Source organism: Lonchura striata, chromosome 8 (assembly GCF_050655825.1).
Source record: "Lonchura striata isolate lonStrDom1 chromosome 8, ASM5065582v1, whole genome shotgun sequence".
Classification (NCBI taxonomy): Eukaryota; Metazoa; Chordata; class Aves; order Passeriformes; family Estrildidae; genus Lonchura; species Lonchura striata.
In genome coordinates, this window is record NC_140710.1 from 8395113 (window position 1) to 8413108 (window position 17996).

Consider the following 17996-nt stretch of genomic DNA (forward strand, 5'->3'; position numbering starts at 1 on the left):
GAAGGAGAGGAGGAAGGGAGCACACATTTACTTCTCTGCCTGCCTTCCTCACCTTCCTCTTTCTCCGAGACTGAAATACAAATGAAAGAGCTGGAAAAAGTCAAGTGTTTGAATCTAGCCTAAGGCCAGTGGGGGCTTTAAGTCCATCCTCAGGCCAGTGGGGTTTTTCTATTTCTGTCTGGTGGAGCTGGGGAGCTGACTTTGCCACTACATGATCCCCTAGAGCTCCCACTCTGCAAGAAGCTTCATTTCTCTCAGAGGCCCCTATGAAATGATTTTCCACACATTTTTCCAGACTCAAATGAAAAAGAAAAGGCTAAGGGACTAATGAAAGTATGCTCATAAACACCATTCCCTGGGAAATAATAGCATTTGCTATGGTTTTCAAAATAAAATTCCAGGTCCTCCAAGTACTTCTGAAGCACTGAGCTGGGCTTCACAACACCCAGAGGTTTCTGGTAAAGAACAACCTCAGACCCCTCTTAATAAGGTGGGAAAATGAGGTGGACAGTGGATTTTATGACATGCCTGAAATCACGAGGGACTTCTCTGGGAGCAGGATTAAGAAGGCAGACCTTCCTCTATGGTACACTGTTCTCCAAAGCATGGCTCATTTATTTCAATTAATAGAGCTTTATAAGGGCTCCCCTGCCACCTTTTCTTGGCATGAATTACTGCAAAGACACTGAATTAAAAGCACCAAAGGGCATCATTTTCTTTTAGTGTTTAAAGAAGCTGTTTCCATAAAAGCAGACTATGTGAAATTTGCCCAAAAGAATAAACTTATGAATAACATAAAGAATTAGAATTGAAAAATAGATGTCTTAAAAATCTCTTATTAGACAAGGCTGACCTGACAGTTCATCTCTGGAGTGGTCTTTCTGTGAAATAGCAGTGAAGTGGTTCAACCAGGCCTGGTTCCTGTCACTCAATGTTGCAGGATTAGGGGCTTCTCCCAACAAGCAGATTAAATTCTTTAAAAAGTGTAAAACTACTGCATGCAGTCCACTGTCTCCCCATTTTCTCTCTTCAAAAACATACAGGTAGGATTAAGTTCAAGCACCATGCACTGCCTGAAAGCTGTCACCCAAACTTGCCTCATTCAGTGGTGCCACCCAGACTGACTCAGCCCTTAGAGAAATATTTCCAGCTGATGTGACTTGCCAGTTATTTTCACAGAGGCTCTTGTGCTTGGTCCTAGTCAGTTCTTGCCCTTAGAATGCAGTTATTTGTGTAATGTTTGCAAAAGCATTTAAGTTAGACTTCTATATAGGATGACCTGCTTCAAAATGATTTTAAAACAAAGCCAAAACTCAACGACTGACACATACCCAGTGTTTGACCACATAAAATATCTCTGATGTGGCAGGCATGTGGCAGGATGCTTGCCAGGCAAGCTGTGCATTGGACAAGGTGAAAAATGAGCTGTAATTGCCACCTAAAATGCCTCCACTGACTAACCATTCCAAAAATTACCATTTCACAGAGTTGAAGCCCATCATCGTCATCTGCATAACATAATTTGATCAAAACTGCAGGACGGAGTGGTGCTGTGATATTCAGTAAATGTCCTGAACCTTGGCTGGCATGTCTATTTTTTATATCTAGCTGCTAGCTATATCTCAGGTAAACACTAAATAGTCCACTATGAGAAAGAAATGTGGAGTTTTTAACTTCAACATGAAATGATTTCTTATTACAATGTTCTTTCATACTGCAAGTTCAAAATTTAAAATAATAAATCACATGATTTGTACAAAACAGGAAACAACCAAATTTTAAAATTTTGTTGAAGTTCCCAAATAATAATCATTCATGTCATTGATAAACAGCAGTAATATTTTAATGTCACTGAATGGAAATAATCAATATTTCTGCTCTAAATGAAAGTGTTGCTTACAGTGTTGATAGTTGAAGCTATAGTTTAATTGTTGACCTGCACCTCTCCTCTCTCCTAACAGCAACATTCCTCTTCCCATCCTGGTTTTGAGGTCAAGAACTGGATTTTTATTAGTCCAAATAGACTTTTGAGGTCCATGCACAGGCCTCTGTAACAAGGGTTTTTTGAGTTCTCCATTCTGAGTTTGTAAGGCCTTTTACTAAAAATAATGTATGGGCTCTATTTAAATCAAACTTCCTGCAACCCTCCCATGCTTCAGAAGTGCTGAAGACCTCAACTCAGTTTTCTCTCTCAGCAAACATTGCTTTGAATGAAATCACTGTGTGAAGGAAAATGTCATTGCAATGTGCTAATTTGATGATGATGCTGCTGAAGTACTGAACCAAAGCAATAATCTTTGGTCAAACCATAATCACAGTGCTGAAATCCATTGGTTAATCATGGAAAGTTCAAATTCAGTGTGGTCTGCTGTGCTGTTCTGAGAAATGGCCATAAGGAGGCTGACAGGAATGCTCTCATGCTGTCATTCACATCACATGGCATGCACACCATGTGTTTTGAAAAATTGGGTTAATGAGTAAGACCCAGTATTTGAAAGGAAGTTGTATGCATCCTCTGTTCCCTTCATTGTGAGAAATGAGGCACCATCTCCATTCTCAGTTAATTGTACTCTTTTAACCCATGATTTCTTTCGTGACAGAGGTCTGTGGTCACACCTGAAACATCCAGCTGGGTGAAATGACAAGGTGCTGCTAACACCTTGTAACTTCAGGTCCTGATCAGAAGACCTGGCTGGTGCAGTGGCAGCACAGGAGCCTCTCAGAAGGAGACACCGGTGCCTGGGGGAGCTGTGATGGGGATCCACGAGCTGTAGAACATCTCTCTTGTCTTGCTCTGACTCTCTGCACACTGACACTTTTTAAGGAGCCATGTGAAGGGCTGTGGTGGCCACGCTGTCCTGCTGTCCTCACTGGGGCTGTCAGCTCATCCCACAGCTGACACCAGCCAGGCACAAGCCCTGGGCCAGCAGCTGTGGGGAAATGGCTGAAGCCTCCCCCTGAACTCTCTGGTGCAGAGGGCTGTATGTTGTGTTAGAGCAACATTTTGAAATCCATGGAATGGTCAAACGTGCCAATTCTTCCCACCTTGAAAGACAGGCAGGCACTGTGCACTGTGCAGCAGCTCTCAGGCTCTGCTCTGGAGCTTAAGCCCATCCACAGGCATTCCCTGAAATACTTTTTGGGCTGGTCATGCTTCCTCCTGCTCCTCCTCTGCTGGGACACACAGATGCACAAAGCCAGCTCATCTCTGGAAAGGCAGCACAGGGAACTGCTGCTTGCTTGGGTGTTTGCTGAACAGCTGCTTCAGCTGTGACATAACTGCTTTTAAACTTCAAAAGAGATCTATTTCTGAGCTGAAAACACAGGGATTGTTTCATGCAAGCAAGGCTGAGATGTTAGCAGGCCGTGGAGCGGGCAGTGACACAGTGGCCCTGCAGAGCACACATAACATCCTGTCAGCCCCGTCTTCTGCTGACTTGCACTCCTCAGGGGTCCAATCCTGCCATTTTTTCTCAAGCAACAACCTTATCCATGCCAACAGAGCCTGTTATTCCATCTGCTGGTACTCACACTGGAATGTGTTTGCTTTGGGAGAGATTGTGTGCTTTGCTGGTGGGCTCAGAGGACAGATAAAAGCCAGTGCCCAGCTCTGCAGAGGAGTTTCTAGAGAGGTGAATGAACTTATTAGTGAAAGACTCCTTTAAAAAGTAGGGTGCTATGCAAATCCAATGTGGATTAGCCTTTTTGTGGGGTAAGTGGAGTTTAAGCATGACCTGATACAGCTCAAGTCTGTTTCATGCTACCTCCTGCCCCTGGGAAAACTTTCTGATGCCAGCTGGGACAATCTGAGAGAGTGCAAAAGTCATACAGACCAGGCTTGGTGGGGTGGATATCTCACAAAATGCAGAGAATGCCCAGATTTTCAGACAACTGCAAGGTCACACAGATGCTCTGTGACACTGGAGCTCCACAGAAAATTCTGGCCAGAAAAAAGATAGAAATGTTTTGCTACAAAACCTGATTATTGTCTTACTGATAAATGCAATAAAAAAAAAGGAAGGGATTATATTAAAAACTAACAAACAAACAAGAAAGCAGATTCCTGTCTGGAACTCCATCACCAGTCTGCCAGACCCAAGTTTTTCTTTTCCACTGCCATGGGAATCCTGCTGTTCCCATGGATGATGACTGAAAGCTCCTTCTTGCAAATAGCTCTCTGAATTAAATGGATGAGATCAGATTAACATTAAATTTAGAAGTTTAACTTATTGATGTTGGCAGCTAGAACATGGCCATGGAAGAAAGGTAGGAGGAAGAAACGGAGGTGCTATGTTTAAAAACAAAGAAAAGTCTCCCAGCTGCCAGAAGCACGGCCTGTGGAGGGATGTGGTGGTGGCTCCAAACACTGCAATATGCTGAGTATAGATGGATACAGCTTAAAGCAAGAATTGGGGGTTCCAGTATGTATTGAACACTTAACATGTAAAATCTTTGTGCTAGGAACCATGCTAGTGACTAAGAGAACTTGAGAGAAGGCTCTGATGTGATGCACCCCAGCTCCTGCTGAAATCCTGGTGCTGGCACCAAGCAGCACTCAGATTTTTAAGGGCAGACTCATGAGCCAGCATCCAGAGCTCTGGTACCAGATGAGCAAGTGAAGAAAACCTCACCCAACCAACAGAGTCCTCAGGAATGGCACATTTCAAAAACACGCTGGGAAATATTTCCACGCCGCTGAAAGCATTTGCTTGGAGGTCTCACTCTGGGTCCACAATTGCTGTCAGGTATTGAAACTCCAAAATAAATGAAATAGTCCTCAGTTAAATCATCCTGCTTCTAGATTAAGGGTTACACTGAGCAGCTCTGTCCTGTAGACTAAATATCCTCTCATAAATGTATTCTGGCATCAGAGATTTCCGTAGGTGGGTGGCTTTGACAGAAATTCATGCTAAGTCCATGAGCCAAACACTTTGAGAAAAGCTATCCCAAACACCCATTGTCCTTTGCAAAAATAACAGAAAATTGATCATTCTCCACCCCAAAACCACAGCGTTCCTCAAACCTAATTCCCCAGGGCAGCCAAAGTGCTGCTCTTTAATCCTTTGCTGCTCAAAGGCAGGTCAAGGACTGCTGTGGGAGGGGCTGCCCCGGGGTCTACCAGGGAATTTGGGTCCTTGAGGCACAAAGTGAGCAGTGGGAGCTGCTGGGAACAGCAAACACATGTATCCCCAGCCCAGGTAATAAGGCTGAAACCCCAGTGCACTGCCCTGAGGGTAGCCTTTAACCTCTGCATCCCTCATTTTTCACTGGTGCTGTACAGTCCGAGCAGCAGCAGCAGCCCAGCAGAGATCTCAGCCCCTGCATTCCCACATGCTCAGGTCTGGCACCAGGGCTGCAGCAGGTCAGGCCCAGATGTGATCTGCAGCATGGCCTGTGACAGGTTATTTATCCTCTAGGCTATCAGTGATTGGCATGATATTCATTCTCCCTAAAAGTCGTGTGCTTTGTGCAAGGATGGGACATGGCTGTTGCAAGGAAATTGCTTTAGGTTACAGTTAAACCAGTAAAATAACTCCAAAATTATCCCATAAAAATAATGTGCTGATGTACAGCAGGACTTTATTTATGTCGTGTGCAATTAGATTTGTTTTCCACCTTTTGACAGGAGCTTTTCAGGCCAGAGTAAGAAAGAAACACACACAAGCAGCATGATACCACAGCCAGAAACACTGCCTTCATCCAGGAAAGAAAAGGCTCTTACATTGTGAAAGGGAGCCTCCTGTTGTCTTCCAGCTGGCATTTTCTGGCCAGCTGAAAGCTAAAATAACCCTTCCTTTATCCTTTCAATACTGTGATCTAATGGCTAAATGGATTTTTAGTACAAAGCATAATTTTCTCTTTTGGTTTCGCTCATCACTTAATGGAAAGGCCCCATAACATTCTGCTTACATCCCAAACAGTGGCTGTTCAGCAGAAATGAAGAACATGTTGTCTTACAGGCCTGGAGTTATATTTTTTATTAATACTAATACAATACTAATAATAACAGTAATAACATTAACTATTGTTGTTGTTGTTGTTGTTGTTATTATTTCACTGCAGCTGGCTGGCTGGCTGGCGATGGACAGGCAGCTCCCAAAGTCCCGTGGTTGGAAGGCAACATCAACTTTTGCTCAGTGCATCTTTCACCCTCCTCACATTTTGCTGCCAGGAGGGCACAGAGCCCCAGCTCCCCAGAGTTTAGTCCCAGAGCAGCAATCCTCATTGCACTGGGCAGAGCACTGCTGCAGGTGACACGAGAGCAAAGCCACTCTGTGCCAAAGGTGCCATGTCACCTTCTGACCACTCCCTTCTTGCTCTGCATTAGGCACTTGTGGCACACAGAACCTGGCTCCTAGATGACTGATTCTTCCAAAAAATCATGTGTAGCTTCAGGCATGGAGCACGTTGTAGCACTGAGGTCACCGTGAGGGACAAGAGCAGCAGAGACCCTGCCTGGGGCTGAGCTCTGCCCTGGGGTGATGCCTCCAAAGGCTGAGGAGCAGCAGCAGGGAATGAACGTAAAGTGGGGGGAAGCAGAGGATTTGGGTGCTGTGGGACATCCCCATGAGAACAGAACCCCAAACCTTAACTCATGTGCACAAAGGGATTCTTTAGGGACAACCTGTGGTGCAGCAGTGCAGCTGCCAGGGAGTGACACATGACAGGGCACAGAGCAGGGTGGTGGTGGGGACAGACTGGGGGCTTACAAGGACACACATCCCACAGCATCAAGCACTTCCACACATGCTCTGCACATGCTCTTCAATTGTTTAGGGCTGTCTTCTTAATTTTCTTCAGCTGTCCCCATTGTAGCAGAAGCCTCCTTGCTCTGAAGGGGCAACTGCATGTTGGAAGTGCAACCCCACTGAAAGGGGGGATAGAGAAATGCATTTTCCTTGGAAAATTCAACTAACACATCTGGAAAGGGAAGCTGCTTATTGCATGTGTTTCGTGATGGAAAGAAAATGCCTTTTAAAATCTAAAATCAAGAAATTGATGGAAAGGTAATTCCTGGAAGTTAGCTGAGCCTGTATCTTCCATTACTGTTCCCTATAAAGAAACGTTCCTGTTTCTTTTCTTTGGTCATCATGGGTTTCATGCCAGCTTCAGCATGTGGCTGCTGACTCCTACAGGCAGTCTGATGGCTCAGCTGAAACTGAATTTATGGGCACAACCCTCCCCTGACCAAGGCTCACCCCCTCAGACAGAGCCAGGTCTGTAGCTCCCAGTGATGTACAAAGGATGGGAGGCACCAAAATAACTTGTGAGGATCTCCATGGGGAGGATAAACCATTTCTACCTAAACCAAATGAATTTATTTGCTTTCCCTCACTATCTGGAAGCACCTACCTGTGGACAGTGATGGCCATAGCTCAACCAGATTCCTAAGACTGGGCTGAGCACCTGGGAAAAGTTCAGCATTTCAAAGCTCATCCCAGGATGCTGAAACCAAACCCGGCCTTGCTGCTGCCAATTGAAGCTATTTCCTCCCTGCAGCTGAAGGCAGCAAACACCCTGGACAGGTCTGCTCTTTTCCCCAAAGTCAAGGCTCTGCTTCAGCTTCTCTCTTTATCCAGCACTGAAGCCAGAAGCTGTGAAGTAAGACTGCTTCCTTTTTTTAATTTTAATTATTAAGAAGGAAGTAAAACACTTCATTGTTCTGGGGAGAGTATCCCTAGAGTCTAACTACTGAAAAATCAAACAGTATTTGAAAAGAAAGACAATGAGGCTAGCTTGAACTCACAGAGCATTAGAATTGCCCTGGAAGAAGCACAAGTGATTCCCTGAGAGATGAAATAGCAATGCTGCAATTACATGAAACAATATGTAAACTGAAAATGCAGTGCCACCCTGCTATTTGTACACCCTGTGTTCCACTGTCATCCTCTTATTGTTAGCCCTTTAAGTATTTTGTCTCTTAGGCTTTTAAATACTTCATTAGCATGATTTACCAGCAATCTTTTGGACTTAAAGAAGAGTCTTTTCTCCCACCAGGACTCTAATTAAGCCAATTTTTAATGTAAGACATTCAGGCTTCAGTGATATTTCCATGTTTTAAGTGGGAATATCACAGAGAAGTACCTGATATCAACAGAAAAAAAAAAAAAAAAAAAAAAACACCTGAAAACTTGATGTAAAGTGGGAAGTATGTAAAAATGAATCCTTCCCTGTGAGCAATAGTTTATGGAAAATTTGTAATGGATGATGAAGGTGAAATGAATTCCCTTCTGTACTCCCACCTATGAAGCACTTAGAGATGGTGTAAGAAATTAATCTCCTCTGGATCATAAAGCTGGTTTTAACCGCTGAGAAAGAAATAAGTTGTTTTGATTGATGGCTTGCGGGTCACTAAAGAAATGTGGCAGGATCTCGTTCCCCTGCAGCAGGAGCATCCCGGCCCGGGCAGGAGCAGGAGCCCGCAGCCCTGCCCCGCTCCCCTCAATCCCCGGCGCAGAACTCCTACTGCCATAGTGCCATCTACAGACAGCCGCAGAAACCAAAGAGCAATTGTTCCGAAGCCTTTTGGAGTTCTTTCAGCGTTTGTGGGGTCGTATCCCAGCAATGGTTATAGCTTGTTATCCCAGCAGCCCTTAATTACAGCTCTGGGCTGCACCAGCAAACCCCACGGAGCCCAGTGCAAAAGCTTCTGCTGGGTCCAGCACAAGCCAGGATTTGTCTTGTCCCACTTCCCCAGGAGGAGGATTTCACCATTTCACTCTTTATTAACATAAAAGCACTAGCAGAGCATCCAGCACAGAGCAAACAGCTCTGGACTCTTGTGTGTGTCCAGACCACCACAGAGGTGCCTGGACCACCAAATTAACATTACATACTTGGAATTACTCCTGACTTTTTCTTAAAAGCCAGTGTAGGCAAAGATAAAGAACACCAACACTTGTTCTGGTATTTCAGCATCCTCATACCCCTGTGACAACCTGAATAAAAGCAAGAATCTATGGCTCAATGATTTAAAGTACTTTGAAGGAGTGAAAATCAGGATTTCACAGAAGTGCAAATGAAAAGTTCAGTCACGTGGGAGTGGAAAATAGCATGCTGACATTTAAAGCACTGTGGACAGTGCTGGAAGACACAGGTTTAAATCCAGATTTCCAGCTGTATCATGGACACTGCTGGACCTAGGGTATATAGAAAGCTGTCAGTGACTCCTCCACTTTCTCCTTATCTCTCTTATTTGATTTATCTCTTGTCAGATCTCTGTGTGGCTTCTCAGTACCTCAGCCATGGCTTTCACTTGTCATAAAAGCAATGAATACTATTAATAAATAAATACTGCAAGCATCTCTCCACATTAGAATTATTTAAAGATGTTTTCTTATACTCCCTGGAGAACAGATTTACAGACAAATTTAAGCTATTAAATCAAAGGCAACTTATTGAAATGCTGTAAAGCTAAGGACAGAGAAATTACGGGATATAAAATTGATTATCATCTTGCTAGCCCTGAAAAACCTCTTCTTAATCTTGATAAGGCAAGTAGCCTCTGATGGCAAAATATCTATATTCTACTGCAGCTGGATGTCCCCAGGAGAAAGCTGGATTAAAGAGAAGGCAATGAAATAAAGACCTTGCTCAATGGCTGCCTGAGAGCAAAATATGCATCTTTTGCACATCCCTAAAATATTTCTTATTACCCATGGTTATAAATTTCCTTCTAGTAGGGATTTTAATGGAAAATATCTTTTTGGTCACTTAGCATCATGATCAAATCTCACTGATAGGCTGGTTTGCCAAGGCAGAGGGAGAACTGCTCCAGAACTGGTGTCTTGTCTTACAAAAAGAGCTCCAGGTCTCTGTTCCAGCATCTCTGTGCATCTCTGTAGGTCAGAGTACATGGGGACATGGCAGAAACACCTGGAGATGTGATGTTTGAGCCCCACATGGGGGGACCCTGCTGTAGATGGGCATCTTGGACATTCAGAGCTGGGCAGCTGAAGGTGGCTGGGCCTGACAGTGGCAAATCACCCACCCTGAGAGCCCTTGGCTGGTAGTGCTGGTATTGCAGAGCCCACAGTAAAGCAATAAAAAGCTAAAAGAACAGCAATAAATATTTTTATTTTCAACATTTTAACTACACCTCGCAAGCCGTAGCTGAACAAATAATCAAATAATCCAAATAATCTTTTTGAAATGTCTCTTATTAAGTTCAATAGTACAAGCCATCTACTAAGCACTAACAAAGACCATAAAGAAAACTTGAAATTATCATTTGCTTAGCTGTGGGGGTTAAAGCGTGGTTAAAAACCACTATCTAAACAGAGGGTTTGGTCTGTCTCTTAGACAGAAAGGTGAGTTATTGACCTCCATGTGTACATGCATTGACTTTGTTCCAAAACTTACACTTCAAATTTTACAAAAGTAAGAAATCAACCAAACAATACCTCCCCATGTGCATACAGGTGATCCACAGAGAACAATTCCTAACGAGCAACAAAGCTACAGAGCATATGCTGCTGCTGAATCTCCCCTAAACTGAAGAGGAGCTGGGGACCCTCAAGGAGAATCCAGAGCACGACCCAGAGATGGGTCAGAGGGACTGACAGGGCACAGGGAGCACCTCCTGCCCTGACACAGGGACTCTCTGGGTTGAATCCTGCATGTTAGGCACAAGGAAGAAGGTTTTTACACCAAGAGTGGTGGCACACTGGTACAAATTGCCCAGAGAGGGGGTGGATGCCCTGTCCCTTCAAGGTCAGGCTGGAAAGGGCTTTGAGCCACTTGATTCTGTTGAAGGTGTTCCTACTCATTGCAGAGCCCTTGGATGAGATGACCTTTAGAGGTCCCATCTGACCCAAACCGTTCTATGGCTCTACAGAATATATATATTGTCTATTCATGAGTCCTACAAGAGGAGGGCTGTGAATAAAACAAGCACAATGTATGTGCCCATTAAATGCTCTGGGGTGAAGAGCCCAGGGCTGAGCTGAGGGGCCTGGAGGGAGAGAAAGCACAGCACAGTCAGAGGGGCACTGTCAGCATCCCCTCCCCTGGCGGTCTGAGCCCTGGCAGGCAGAGCTGTCACAGAGTCCCTGGTGACCACAGAGGCTGCCAGGGCCCCCTGCCCACAGCCCTGCTCTGACAGCTTCTGCAGCAAGGCAAGGACCTGCTGCAGCCACCAGACCTTCTGCAGCCTCCCCTCCTGCCCAGCTCCCCGGGCAAAACATCCCCCAGCTCTACCGGCGCTCAGGCCACAAAGGGGAGCGTGGTAAGGAATGAATTCCTGCCACGTAATTTCTCCAGCACAAGGAACTAATGCAGGATCTGACACTCTGCCTCTCGTGCTGGAGAAGGGAGCAGAGAGCCGTGTTTTAACATGAGCTCCTAAGTGTAATTCCCTGTAATTGTAAAGTGCTTTAGAGGTGCTTGTGAACTTGGGCGGATGGCTCCTAACGAAGCTGATGAATAACCCAGGACTGACTCGGCTCCTAAACAGACCCAGCACTGAAGGAGGGAATGTGGAGAAAGGTTTTGCCTTCCATTAGCAACACTATCCAAACAACTGACCCTCTCCCTGAGAGATTAGTGCACAGCAGGTGAGCTATAATCTGCTCTGATCGGCAGCAAGGGAAGCATTCATTCCAGCTGCATTACAGCCAGAGCTCTTCTCCTCCTCTTTTTTCACCCATTGTGAGTTCCCAATCAACGGTTCCAGCTACCAGATCAAACAAATATTTTGCCACTTTTTTGCAGAAATGCTTCTGGTCCCAAGTTGGGATGGTAACCAGCTGAAGACTGGCTGGTGGGTAACTTTTTCCCAGCGTGGCCATCAGCATTTTCTCATCTGGAAAATGGTTGCTTGATAGGGACAGAGTCATGATCGGGGTAAATTCTGTGCTGGGAATTTTTTGTTAATTTATGATGCTAGAGATAATCTACCAAAAATTATTATTTGGAAATTATATTGTATTGCCCCTCATCTGAGATACTCAGTTGACAATGGGAGAATATTTTCAGAAAACAGTCACACAGGTCCTGGCTTTTTGGTCCAGAGCCTCATGGGAAACATATAAAACACATTAAAAGATTAAATCCCAAGATCTGCTGCATATTAGAGCTCATAGTCTCACTTGTTACTCTGGCACATAGATTTCCCTAAAACCAGTGAAGCTTTCATCATCCCACAGCCAGGAGCCATCCATCCCTTTGTTTCTCTCTTCCTGTCTCCCTCTGGCCAACAATGTCTCCTCACTGAGGCAATTGCCTTTTCTCCACAGGTATCAATCACACTTTTCTCCTCCACAAATCTGAATAACCAACAAAATCCAATTACACTCTGAGAGATTGTTCTCAGGTAATACTCAGTTTGAAGATGGCAATTTATATTATTATTTTATGTGTTTGAAAGCTGAGCTGTTTTGGCTTATGGGGTTTTTTTCTTTCCCACCTACACCTGCAGGCCTGATACCAGGTATCACCTCTGCCTACACAAATGGCTTTGCTCTCAATGCTGTTAAGTGCAGCACAGGGGGGTGTTCAGCACGGATGGTACCAGCTGCTGGCCCCAGAAGCTTCTGCACAGCTTGTGATCCTCTGGGGCTCCTGTTCACCAGGCTGGAGCCAAAGAGACATCTCGTGGCCACAGCTTATACTGCAAAGGAGTTATTTTGTGCATGGAACATCCCTTGCAAGCAGAGGGCCAAGAACCACCTGTGATGAACTATGACTCCATTGGGTCAAGCAGCAGAGGATGCCAAAATACCCTGCACCCGATTCAGCCTCCAACCTTTCTCTCTGAGTGCCTTCAGAGCAGGAGGAAATTTGAAATACAGGCATATTCTGTCTCTCTGCTTTTTGTTCAGACTTGTAAGAACATAAAAAAGAAACAGCTTGGCAGGAGATGGCAGAGAGCTATAACTGAGTCAATGGGAGAAACCAGGAAGGGAGCAGCTGCTCACTGTCTTCCAGCACAGGACTCAGAAGCACCAGGTGAAGGCTTTGATAGCCATGCTGAAGCAGGAAGAGGAGGGAGAGATTCTTCTTGGGCAGTAGAGGAACAAGGGAGGCTGGAAGAGGCTGGGAATGTTTCAAGTCCACCAGGGTTAAAGGAAAAATTGCACAAACCTCAGGAAAACAGAGCTTCACTGGAGACAAGTAGCAAAAGGTGTAGCAGTGCTGGAAATTCCCTGTGCTGCAGTTCTGGGAAAGCACTGAGGAATACGATGTCCTTTCTCCAAGGCATCTGCCCGTGGCCACCACAGGAGTTGTACACACAGTGCAGGGCAGACCCAGCAGCACCTTTGGTTTTACACTCACTACCACAGCTCCAGAGAAAACTGGGAGCATCCTAGGAGCAAGTTTGGTCCTGCCTGCCTGACTTTGAGAGCTGTGGGAGGTGAGCAGGGAGAGCACATCAGCAGTGGGGAGCCTCAGGTCTCAGTTTGATGTGGGTAAGGTCAGGTTCAGCATCGGGGTTTTTGGGCAAACTGAGAGAAGATTTTCTCAAGGGAAACACTCCTGGTACTGCACCATCCCTACCTTTCCCAAAAACATTGCTTAGTCTTGGCTGGCTATGGAGCATCCCCTCCTGCTCCCTTGCCTGCCTGGACCTCATCCTGAAGCCCCCATCTCTGGGCAGGGGCGGGAGGGAGGCTGAGGTCTGGGTGTTCCTCCTGCATTCCTGACATCCCCTTCTGTGTGAGGTGAAATAACCCCAAACACATTCATTTTCCAGGGTTGGAAGACCTGGCCTACCACCCAGAGCCTCTGGAGATTTACAAAGATTTGTTCTTTGACCTTGTCCAAGCTGCTCATTCCTTCCTTTAAGGAGTGACAAGGCTGTCCCTGACAAAGAGAAACAGGCATGAATGCTGCATGAGTGGTGTCCCAGAATTAGAGAAATAACCAGCTCAGACCCACAGCTAGCTAGGAAAAGAGTTTAAACTAATCTTTGTTGGCTCCTGCTAAATGCTTCCTCCATGATTAACACCAGAGGTGATGTTGATAGCAGGATTCATTGTCAAAATAGCTTATAAAACAATTCCATAAAACCGTGTAAATCTTGTGTTGATCTTACTTTTTACAAGGAGTCTTAAAGCCATATATCCCAGCACCATTTACAAGGTTGTTGCAGGTGTGGGACCAGCCTTAGAAATATAGCTACTACTTAAACTGTATTTTACGAGCCTGGGGAAACATCCGTTTGAACTGTAAAAGGAGCTTTCCAGCCCTCTTGTTTCTTTGTGCAGACCAAGCCATTGCCCATCAGACTTCAGCACCCCCTGAGCCTCAGCCAAGGTGCAGGGACAGGATTCCTTTGGCAACAAACCCTTAGCAAAGTTTTCCAGGATGTTGACCTTTGCCTTCAGGAGGAGCTGGTCTCCCCAAGCCCAGGTGTCACTGCAAACCACGGAGCACCCTAAAAACACTTGCCATTTGTTTGGCTGTGGGCTGCAGTCATTCCTCTGGTGAAGCTCACAGGCTATTTACTGCTGCTCTGGAGCACAAAGAAACAGGTGGAAAGGGGAAGAATGAATGGCCCAATCATGTGAATCAGTGACAGAAGGCATTTAAGTAGGCAATATATACCATAATTATGTAATAACTATTTAATAGACAGCAGGGTGAGTTTCCTGGGGATGAAGGAAAAGCCAAGATACATTTCTCCCCGTGAGTTAAAAATTATCAGGATTTTAATCCCATATTAACACTGAAGATCCCCTCCTCTACATCCTTTGAGCTCTCCTTTCAGCTCCCAGTGAAACATTCCTGAGATTGCCCAAACTACTGCCCTCACCCCACAGTGACCATGGAGTACAGGATTGATTAGGTCCCAAACTGTCACATATCTCTGCTCTTCAGGGTACACGAACAACCAGCTGCCACACTACACCAAGAGCTCTGTGCTGTGCAGGATACATGGGGTACACATTTATAACACTGGGAGGAAAAGGCTTGCATTGGGTTTGAAGCTCAAGGGCTCTGGGTTTTAGCAAGGATTTATACTCTGACCTTGGCCAAGCTGTTTATTCCTTCCTCTAAGGGCTGACAAAGCTCCTCCATCTACACACAGCAGAGAGGAATATCAGAGAGCTGCAATGCAGTGCCACCATTGCCACGTGGGGCTATGCAAAATCCTCTCCCCGCTGCCCTCACCTTCATCCTCCTCATCAGATGCCTGGCCTCACCTTCCCAGCAGATGTGTCTCAGTGCCCTCTTATCTCCTGCTCATATCTTCTGTGCAAGACCAAATATTGACACTGTTCAGGAATGGCCCTTGGCTGTGAGCACATCTCCTAACCTTCCAGATAGCCCTTGACCTCTCCCCCGAGCCCTGAAACAATGAATAAATGCAGGAAAGAGTCACAGTGATAAAAGCTGGTTTACAGCAGTTGGAGGGATAAGCCCAGCTCATGATGTCTGCTTTGCAACAGCTCATTTTGGGGAGTCTCAGTGACACTGAGTGACAGGCCTTTGGAGAGTGTTGTAGCATCATCCTCTGCTGAAATGAGCTTTTTCTCTAACCCTGCCAAACCTCTAATTTATTATGTCCCTCAGATTTAATACAAAATAGAGAAAATTTTCCCCTATTTTTCTAAAACAGGCCTTCTGAAAGAGCATCCAAATCCTGAATTTTTCAGTATCCTTAACAAGGTGCAGTGGCTGTGCCATGGGATGACTGAATAAACACCACAGTGGAGGAGCCAGGATCATCTGTGGGTTATGAGCTTGTACAACACTTGACACACTGAATCTCCTTCCTAATCAGGGGTTGTTAAGATGCTGTTGTAATAAGATAACATTATATAAAATGTTTTATATATTTAATCTACTAATTAGCCATGATAATAACAAGTAACTTTATCGTTGAATGCATGAAATCTCATTATCTGAATCCAATTTTTATGTGGCTTCACTTGGAGTATATCAAGTGCTAGGCTCATTTAACCACCTTCCCTTCAGCCAGAGCAGTGACCTGGGATTGTTCCCTATTCCCTGGTTATTTATTTCCATGAAACACTAAGGGTTCTAATAGGAGTCTACTCCACACACACACCTGGCTGAAACCTGCCTGCTTTGAGTGATTAGGCAGGGACTGATAAACCAATGTGGGCAGAGCAATCACACAACTCCTCATTTCCTTTGGAAGCCAATCTAAAAATAGGGGACAAGCAGTAGAAAACGAGACAGGAAGGCAGGAATGGATCTATCAATAGCTCCTGCCCTGCTTCCTGCTTGTTAGTGTCTCTCAGCAGATGTCAAGTAACCTTTGGAAACCCCCTAAAGCAGCAGTCATTTATCAGGCATTTCTTAAAGGGAATTTGGACCCTGTACAATTATGGGCATCCCAGAAGGAAAAAAAAAAAATAATACAAGAAGAAGAAGAAAAATGACAAGTATAAGGGGAAAAGCCCTTCTTAGCGCATGTATTTTATCTCACAGAAAGTTTCTGTTTCTAACACAGCCACAGGCCAACTGTGGACTTTGTACTCCATCTGTAGCTAAATGACCATATTGCACAGGTCTGTCTCCCCATTCCCTTGGTGCTCCCACTGCTCTGACTGCAATCCCAGCAGAGCAGGAGAGGAAACACCAGCTTCAGCACCAGTGCTCCTCCCAGGAGCTGAAACGCTTAAACTCCAGGTAAGAGCAATTTTCTGCCTGCAAAAACTTGTCAGCAAGATCCCATTGGCGGTGGGTGGGAGAGCACAATGCGGTCCTAGCTCGGTTTGTCGGAGGTGAGGAAAGGATTTTCCAGGCTCAGTGCAGCCCCTCCTGCAGCGGCAGGAGCGGTGATGCTGAGTGCTGCTCACTAGATGGCGAAGGATGCCTTCCTCCCTGCGCTGCAACTACGGCAGCAAGGAGGGATGGAGGAGAGGGCTTGGATCACCCAGGGGAGGCATCTGGAGCCTGCTAAAGCCACTGGAGAGCAAAGGGCGAGCTAGCAAACTTTTCCAGGATATTAAGGTTGAGGAGGTGGCACAGCTCTCCTTGAAGAGATTGCATCATGTGTTTGAGAATCTGTTAGGAAGGATGGAAAAATATAATTATTCATAATAATACAGCCAGGATGAAAACAATCCTCTGTACTGGCTGGACAATACCCTTACCTACAGATAAGTCCAAAAGTCAAATGGACTGTTCAATCTCACCCCCCAAAATGTATGGTTCACCCCGCACCTGTAACCCTCCCCTGAAACATCAAGTGTCTGTAACCCCATTGGCCCAAGTCTTGTTCCAGCCTACCTTGAAGCCCCCTGATAAGGGGTCTCCGAGGGGCCACACCCTCTCTTGGAACTTCCCCTCTCTTGGATCTTCCCCCTCTTAGGACCTCCACCCTTTCCTAGAGCATCCTCTTATCTCTCCCATCCCCCATCCCCTCAAGCCTCGCCACATGCTGTGAGGCAGGACCTTTCTCCATCCCTAATAAACCTTATACCCCAAGAGCAGCCCTCAGAGATCTCTCGTCTCCATTCACCTAAACTGTCCTCGTTTGACCTGAATAAACCTCACGATTTGCCAGGCTGGAAGACCTGGCTGCCCCAGGTACCTTCAAGTCTCTCAACCAAGGAAGCACAAGGACAATGCTCTATCTAGGATCCTTGGCTATAAGCAAACCTGTCACTCTCAAACAAATAAAACAAAACAAAACAAAACCCCCCAAACAAACACATAAATTTAAAATACTCAAATGATACAAAGCTGTGAGCCAAGCAAGACTGTTTTGAAAGTGTTCAACTGCGCTGGTGAGTCATAAACCAATGCAGCAGCTATGGCAGTGAGTTAGAGGAGAGTAATTTCAGCCACGTTTTTGCAGCAACTGGATCCCAGGAAGGTCCTGCTCTTGCAAACCATCAGTGTTTACAATGAAAATTCTGCACCATTTTAGCCAGATTCCCTTACATAGCCTCAGCTATTTGCAAACAGCTCCTTCTCAGTGATGCTGGCAGCTTCATCCCAGGTGTGCTCAAATTTGCACCTTCTCTGTCTGCCCATCCCAGTGTGAATCTGCAGCTGAAGCTGCACAAAGGACCAGA

The 17996-nt window shown here is 45.5% G+C and overlaps 1 protein-coding gene across 1 annotated transcript in view; it reads right to left on the reverse strand.

Moving 5' to 3' along the window:
• FOXD2 (forkhead box D2) overlaps positions 1–17996 on the reverse strand; it is a 279469-nt gene that overhangs the window by 46190 nt on the left and 215283 nt on the right.